Raw genomic sequence first — 6,825 nt, 5'->3', positions numbered from 1 at the left:
TACTTTGGGAGATTATATGTAGAGCGTGAGTAGCAGGGACAATGGATCAGTTACTGGCTATAAACATTTCAGATTTCTAGCTCAGCTATATCCCTGAATGGCAGAACTGGCATAGCAGGAAGGAGAGCATATCAGGACTGAAGTGCATTGGCAAGAATTCATATGGGGAGCTGTGATGGGGTGTTTACCCCACACACAGTGAGAAAGGTTAATATGGATCTAAGAAGTCAATTAAGCTGCCTGTTTGCACATGGAGGATAGGCCAGGCTGAACCTGTACCAGATGACTGGCACATAGCTAATGTGATGCCGATTTTTTAAAAGGGCACCAGATGCAATCCCGACAACTACTGGCCGATAAGCCTAACTTCAATACCAGGCACGTTGGTTGGAGCTATAGTAAAGAACAGAATTATCAGACACAGAGATGAACACGATTTGTTGGGGAAGAGTCAACACGGCTTTTGTAAAGGGAAATCAGGCCTCACCAATTTGTTAAATTTCTTTGCGGGGGCATCAACAGGCATGTGGACACGGATGATCCAGTGAATATAGTGTACTTGGACTTTGAGGAAGCCTTTGATGAGGCTCTTAAGCAACTAAGGAGTCATGGGATAAGAGGGTGTGATGGGGGTGTACCCTCACACAGGCCCTGAAGGGGTTAATGTGGGCCCGAGAGGACAATTAGGGTACCTCCATGGATCTGGAGAGCCAGCCGTAAGTGAACAAGAATCCCAGGTGGGCAGGAGTAGGCAGGATTATAAATCTAGGAAGTTTGCAGGAGAAAGGGGCTGCCTGGAGAGATATTGCAGTCCATTTCTGGGAGCAGAGAGGAGGGGAGGAGAAAACCCAAGAGGGAAAATAAGCCCCGGGGTTCTAACCGTAGAAGAAGGCCTCAGAGGTGTCTTACGAAAAGGAAGCCTGAGGGGGCTAGGTAGGAGGAAGCTGAGGGAAATAGCAGTAAGGGGTAGGACTGTGCAGACCGTGGCTGCTTGTTATAGGGTCCCTGTGCCGCAGCTCACTGTAGAAAGTGGGCCTGGGTTCTCTATCAACTGCTGGGTTTCGCAGGAGCATTGGAGATGCCAACTGGACCCTGGTCTGGAGAGACCATGTTACCCCATGTAGTGATCCCTCCGCTCTCGGAGGGAGGCCACTTTGTATGGCTGCGTCTGGTAACAAACAGCCTATTGGCAGTCAGTGGCTCTGGCAGGCAGAGCAGGAAGCCGTCCCTAGGCCAAGCTTCTGGGCTAGGGCAGGTGGCAATCGCAGTCATGGGCTTTGGCCCTCAGGGCAGGGAGCAGACTTTTGCCTAAGCCTCCTGGCTAAGGCAGCCAGCAAACACAGTCTGGGCCCACAGTCTCCCGGCTGGGGCAAGCCCCACAAATAAAGCACAGGCCTTCTGGCCTAGGGGTGAATAGGCCACCACCCCAGGGGTGGTGCTGGCAACAGGGGGACCCAGGCCCCCCGATTCCACCGGTCTCAGCCCAGAGCCCTGACAGTGGCAGACGGTTCTGCCATTGGGTCAGCAGGGATCCCACCAGAATACGCGGTGTCATGCTCTGGCAGCAAAACAGGACTAGAGTCTGGTTTCCCTGGGCTACTTCCTACCACAGTCTGGGTGTGGGGCTCTGTATTCCCAGGGTCCGCCGTCGTCTCAGCGTACGCGGCTGACGGCAGTCTGGGCAATTCCTCGCACGGGTCGGTGGTCTCTGGGGGCCGGGCGCTGCACCGCACAGTGTCAGCTCCGGAGCCCTGCAGCAGGCTGGAGACACGGGCCTCGTCCTGTGGTAACAGCCCAAGTGAGCTGCAGGGCCAGCCCTTTATACTTCCTACCACGCCCCTCTGCTTCCGGCACGGGGGCTGATTCGGAGACGCCAACTGGACAGCTGGTCTGGAGAGACAATGTTACCCCGTGTAGTGGTCCCTTGGCTCAGGCTTGGAGGGAGGTCACTCTGCCTCACGACACCCCAGAAGGGGAGGACTATCTTTGACCTGGCCGGAGTGCTGAGTCATGAAGAGGGAGCACCCCGAGCCGTGAAGAAAGAGAAAGGGGTCACAGCTTGAGTTACTGGCTGAAGACCTGGTGAAAGCTGATCCCCAGAGCACGACAGGGAGGTGTCACCTATGGTGAGTGAACCCTTTCACAGAGGGAAGGCCCTCGCGTGGGTCAGTAGCTGGCTAGGAAAAAAGGGAGGAATAAATGTTAAGTTTCCACAGTGGGGAGAGGTAAATAGCAGGGTTCCCCAAAGATCTGTACTGGGACCTGTGTTGTTTAATATACTGATAAATGATAAGGAAAAGGGGGTAAGCTGTGAGGTGGCAAAGTTTGCAGCCGGTACAAAATGATTCAAGGTAGTTAAATCCAACGCTGACGGCAAAGAGATCTCACCAAACTGGGTGACTGGGCAACAAAATGGCAGATGAAATTCAGTGTTGATAAATGCAAAGTAATGCACATTGGAAAACATAATCCCAACTATACATAAAAAATGATGGGGTCTAAGTTAGCTTTTACCACTCAAGAAAGAGATCTTGGAGTAGTGGATAGTTCTCTGAAAATATTTCTATGACGCTGTGGCCCTGGAAGGGGCAGGACTCTGCAAAGTGGACTGGCCAGAGGACCAGGACTCTCCTACAGTTGGAGTAGGCCAAAAGACAGCTGGGGAAACTGAGGCAAAAGTTGCTGCAGCACCACAGCCATCCAGGAGGGGGCATGTTGGGCTGGCAACTTTTCCACAGGCCCCATGCTCTAGAACAGGAGTGTCAAAGACCAGAACTGAAGGGCACTAGCAGAGCTGTGTGTGTGGAACCCTCCTCTAGAATAGCAGGGATGCTGCATGTCAGAATTGAGGATCCCTGGCAGAGCTGTGAGGCGAACCCAGCTCTAAGATAGAAGGGATGCTGCATGCTGGGATTGAGGGGCATTGGCTAAGCTGAGGGGAAGTTCCCACAGTATCTGCATGAAAAAATGGTTTCACAAGCTCTACAATCTTAAAAGAAAAAAGAAAAGGCAAGAGAAGGCAAAAGAGGAGCGAAGAATGCAAGATGGCTGGAGGAAATGCTTTTGTAAATACTCTGTTCCTGCTGCTCCTCTCACTCAACGCTTGACAGTCATGAACAATCATCGAGGGCTCAAAATAAACCCGGCCCCTTTAAACAGAAGCCGGTAACAGAGCTTTCTTTAGAAAATGCAGATGTGGAATTTGGCCTTTCCTTTGCGGTGCTGCAGTCAGCCCTGTATGCTCTGGCGTGATCCAGGCCCTGCTTGGCTGCTGCCTACCTGATGGCTGGTGGGGTTAGACAACCATAGGCATGTTCATGTTCACTTTCGTAACTATTGTCAGAGGATTGTGAGCTTCATGCACCGGGGTGGGGGATAGGGAGGAAGGACAGAGCAAAGCTGAATACAACAGGGAGAGGAAAACTTCTCCACATACATAAGAGGATCATAGTAGTTCATGATGTAGTGAAACTGAGTCCAAGCTACGAAGTTCAGATCCAGAGCAGAAGTTTCCCAAAGTTCATGTGTACTTGGATCAGGAGTTCTGGCTTAGGCCCATTTCTCTACTGGATGATAGTCTGTTGCTCTGCAGAAACAGAACATAGTACTTCAGTAGAGCATGTAAGAGAATGAAGCCATACGATCTGGCTAGGTTTCTATACTGCGCTCCGTGACCTAAAAAAAATTACTTACCCGTGTCAGGCTACATTTGATCTTTACAAAGAAGGCCAATGCATCATCCTTACACGGCACTTTATGCATTACCTTCGATCTTAAATACCATTTAAATGGGAGGCATTTTAGGAGACATATAACGAGCCTATGGGAAAGACTGTATGGGATGGAGTGATTGATAAGCTATTCCGTAGGGAGAGATGTATAGCTATCAGGGTGATGTGTAACCCTGTAAAAACCTAGACAGGTTAGCGAGACATGACAGCCAACAGTGGCACTAGGGGGAAGGAGAATAGGTGCAGGAGAGCCCTGACTGATGGGGGAAACCCCACGCTCACCATAAAAAGCAGCTCAGTTAGGAAGTGGGGCAGCTGGAGCAATGGGTTAATACTGCAGGCTTGTACCACTAGAGACCTCAGGTTAAAGCCTACTGAAAGCACCTGAGTGTGGAGGTTTCAAGTTGTGTCTGAACCTTTATCCAGGACAGACACTGCACAATCCCAGCTGTGGCTCTGGGCTGGAGAAGCAGGGCAAAATGAGGCTCAGACCCGAGGTGCACTGGCAGAACGGTGTGGCAGACGTTCACCCAGCGCCTGCCACAACCAACCCTGCCTGCCAGTGCTATTTGCCCTTCATTTCTCCTCACAGTGAAATGCGCTTAACTGAATCTCATTTAAAGACATAACCCTGCGTCAAGGCAGAGGGAAACGAGGTTTGTGTGGTAGCCAGACACTACAAAATGTAAAGGACATTTTGCCTGCCTTGCTTCCAGCAGGGCCCTTTTGCTCAGATTTCTACGGGCAACAGGGGGCAAACCCCTCTTTTCAGACCATAGTATTTGCTTGTACAACAATGTAATCTGAGTTAGGGTTATGCAAACCTGTAGCACTCACTTTGTTTATGCCATGCCAAGGCAAGAGGCTGAACTTTCAGGGCAGAGACCATTGCCGGGGCCTGTCAGAGGCCCACTTTTGGGGGTGGGGGAAGAGGGAGGGAATGGGGTGTGCTACACTTGTATTAATTTTGTTGTTACAATGGGTGCAGGATTAATGACATTATCGTATATGGACAGGAGTTACATGGAGGACAGACGACTTAAGCGAGTTCCTACCCAACCTTATATATTGCAGTATGTCATGCCACAGACACAAGTAATTTGGGGCACTTAAAAATGAGTTAATGTAACTAAACACAACAAATACTTGAAAGTAATCTACACACCTCATTATGCCAGCTTTACTTCATTGTATCATCTTATAGTAGAGGGCATTTACTCCTGATGTGTGCTAGCGGGAAAGGGGAATTGGAGCTAGTGTTTTCACATTGTTAGACCATGGGACTGCTCTGTTTTCACTTCACCATGGAACCTTGGGTGAGTCATTTAGGCCCTGATCCTGCAAAGCACTTGAGTCCCTGCTCAAAGTACAGGAGAAATTCTACTGGCATCAGCAGGGATAGGGTTAGTCCACTGCCTAAGTGCATTGCTGAACGGGAGTCTTAGTCTCTGTATCTAAATTGTCCCATCTGTACCCTGGGAAATAACTCCCCTTACCTAACTTTGAAAGGGGCGTTATGAGACTAAACTAGCTCTTTGTAACTCATCCGGAGATATTTAGCTGAAAGATGGCCCCAGTGCCAGGCAATATATTATTTTTATCTCCGTATACATGTATAAAGCCCTTAGCATCAATAACTAATGTTTATTATATTCATATTTATATCCTAAAGAATCAGCTATAAACTCTAGTACTTATACGCCTACATTTAATCATAGAATCGTAGAATATCAGAGTTGGAAGGGACCTCAGGAGATCATCTAGTCCAACCACCTGCTCAAAGCAGGACCAATCCCCAATTTTTTTTTTTCCCCAGATCCCTAAATGGCCCCCTCAAGGTTTGAACTCATGGTTGCACAGCTCCTAAACCATCATTAAAGAGAGACAGGAGGATCAAGGGGTAGAGCAGGACCTGTCAAGTTGCACTCCAGGTACATGATCAGCTTGAAGGATTTTTTGTCAATCCATAACCCACCTAATTCTTAAGGGTAAGAGTTATCTGAGGCAGGCCTTTCCACATCTCTCCGTTGCTGTTTCCCTGTCAAGTGGGATGACACTTACCTATCTCACTGCAGATGGGTGTTTGTGAGAATCAGAGGACTTGATCCAAAGCCCATTGATGTCAGTGCAAATCTCTCCACTGACTTCAGCAGACATTGGATTGAGCAAACTAACAACTATTTGTTGAAGGGATATGACCGGGACAAGATTGCATTTGTCAAGACTACAGAGAATGATTTGGATTTGTGCTGGTGGCAGGAGATCAGGATGGAGCGGGGAAGAGGAACTGGCAGAAACTAATGAAGGCTCTGATCCCACGATGGTTCTAAGCCCAGAGGCTGAGGTCTGCCCACCCACAGCTCACTGCAGGATTGTAGCCTATTTAGTGCTAACAAAACGAAGATGAAACATGCTCTATTAAGCACTCTTATTAGAAGTCTGGCTGGGAGCTGCTCTTTAATTTACATTAAGCTGATTAACATTCCACATAGCACATCATTGTCTTACTTTGTTTCACGCCCCCTGCAAACAGGGCCAAATCCCAGGGAGAGCTAAAGGTACTCTACCACTTCAGAAACGGTGAGGGGTCCACACAAAGCAGCACATGCCGGGGAGAAACAAAAGGCTACTTATCAGACACCCCCGCCGCTAAAGACTTAATTAAACCTCAACATTTTCTCCATTCCTTTCTAAACAAATCAATGGGGACATTTTGGGTCTGGTCCCTTACAGGGACACCTGTTGCCCTTGGCTTAAGGCAGAATGCTGTGAAAGTGGTGATTATGGTTTCTACACTTCTTAATCCTCCCCTTTGAAACATGACAGCTCCTGCACAGTTAAATGGTGCTGCAAGTTGGCATGTCTGAATCTGTAAGTGACGTGGTCCACCTCCATCTCTGAGGCCTTGCCTACATGCGATTGCAGACATTTTTGCAACTGCATTGGTGCAAACCCCTAGTGTAAATAAGCAAAACTGCAATAAGCCACAGTGCACTGGTGCAGCTCACCCTCTGCTTGAAACCACATCAACCTGCACCAGTGCAAATGGCAGCTTTGCCCAGAATTTAGTGTGTTAACCACTAGGTTCCCCCAC

This window comes from Chelonia mydas, chromosome 21 (genome assembly GCF_015237465.2).
Source record: "Chelonia mydas isolate rCheMyd1 chromosome 21, rCheMyd1.pri.v2, whole genome shotgun sequence".
NCBI classification, from domain to species: Eukaryota; Metazoa; Chordata; order Testudines; family Cheloniidae; genus Chelonia; species Chelonia mydas.
This window is presented reverse-complemented; position numbering follows the sequence as displayed.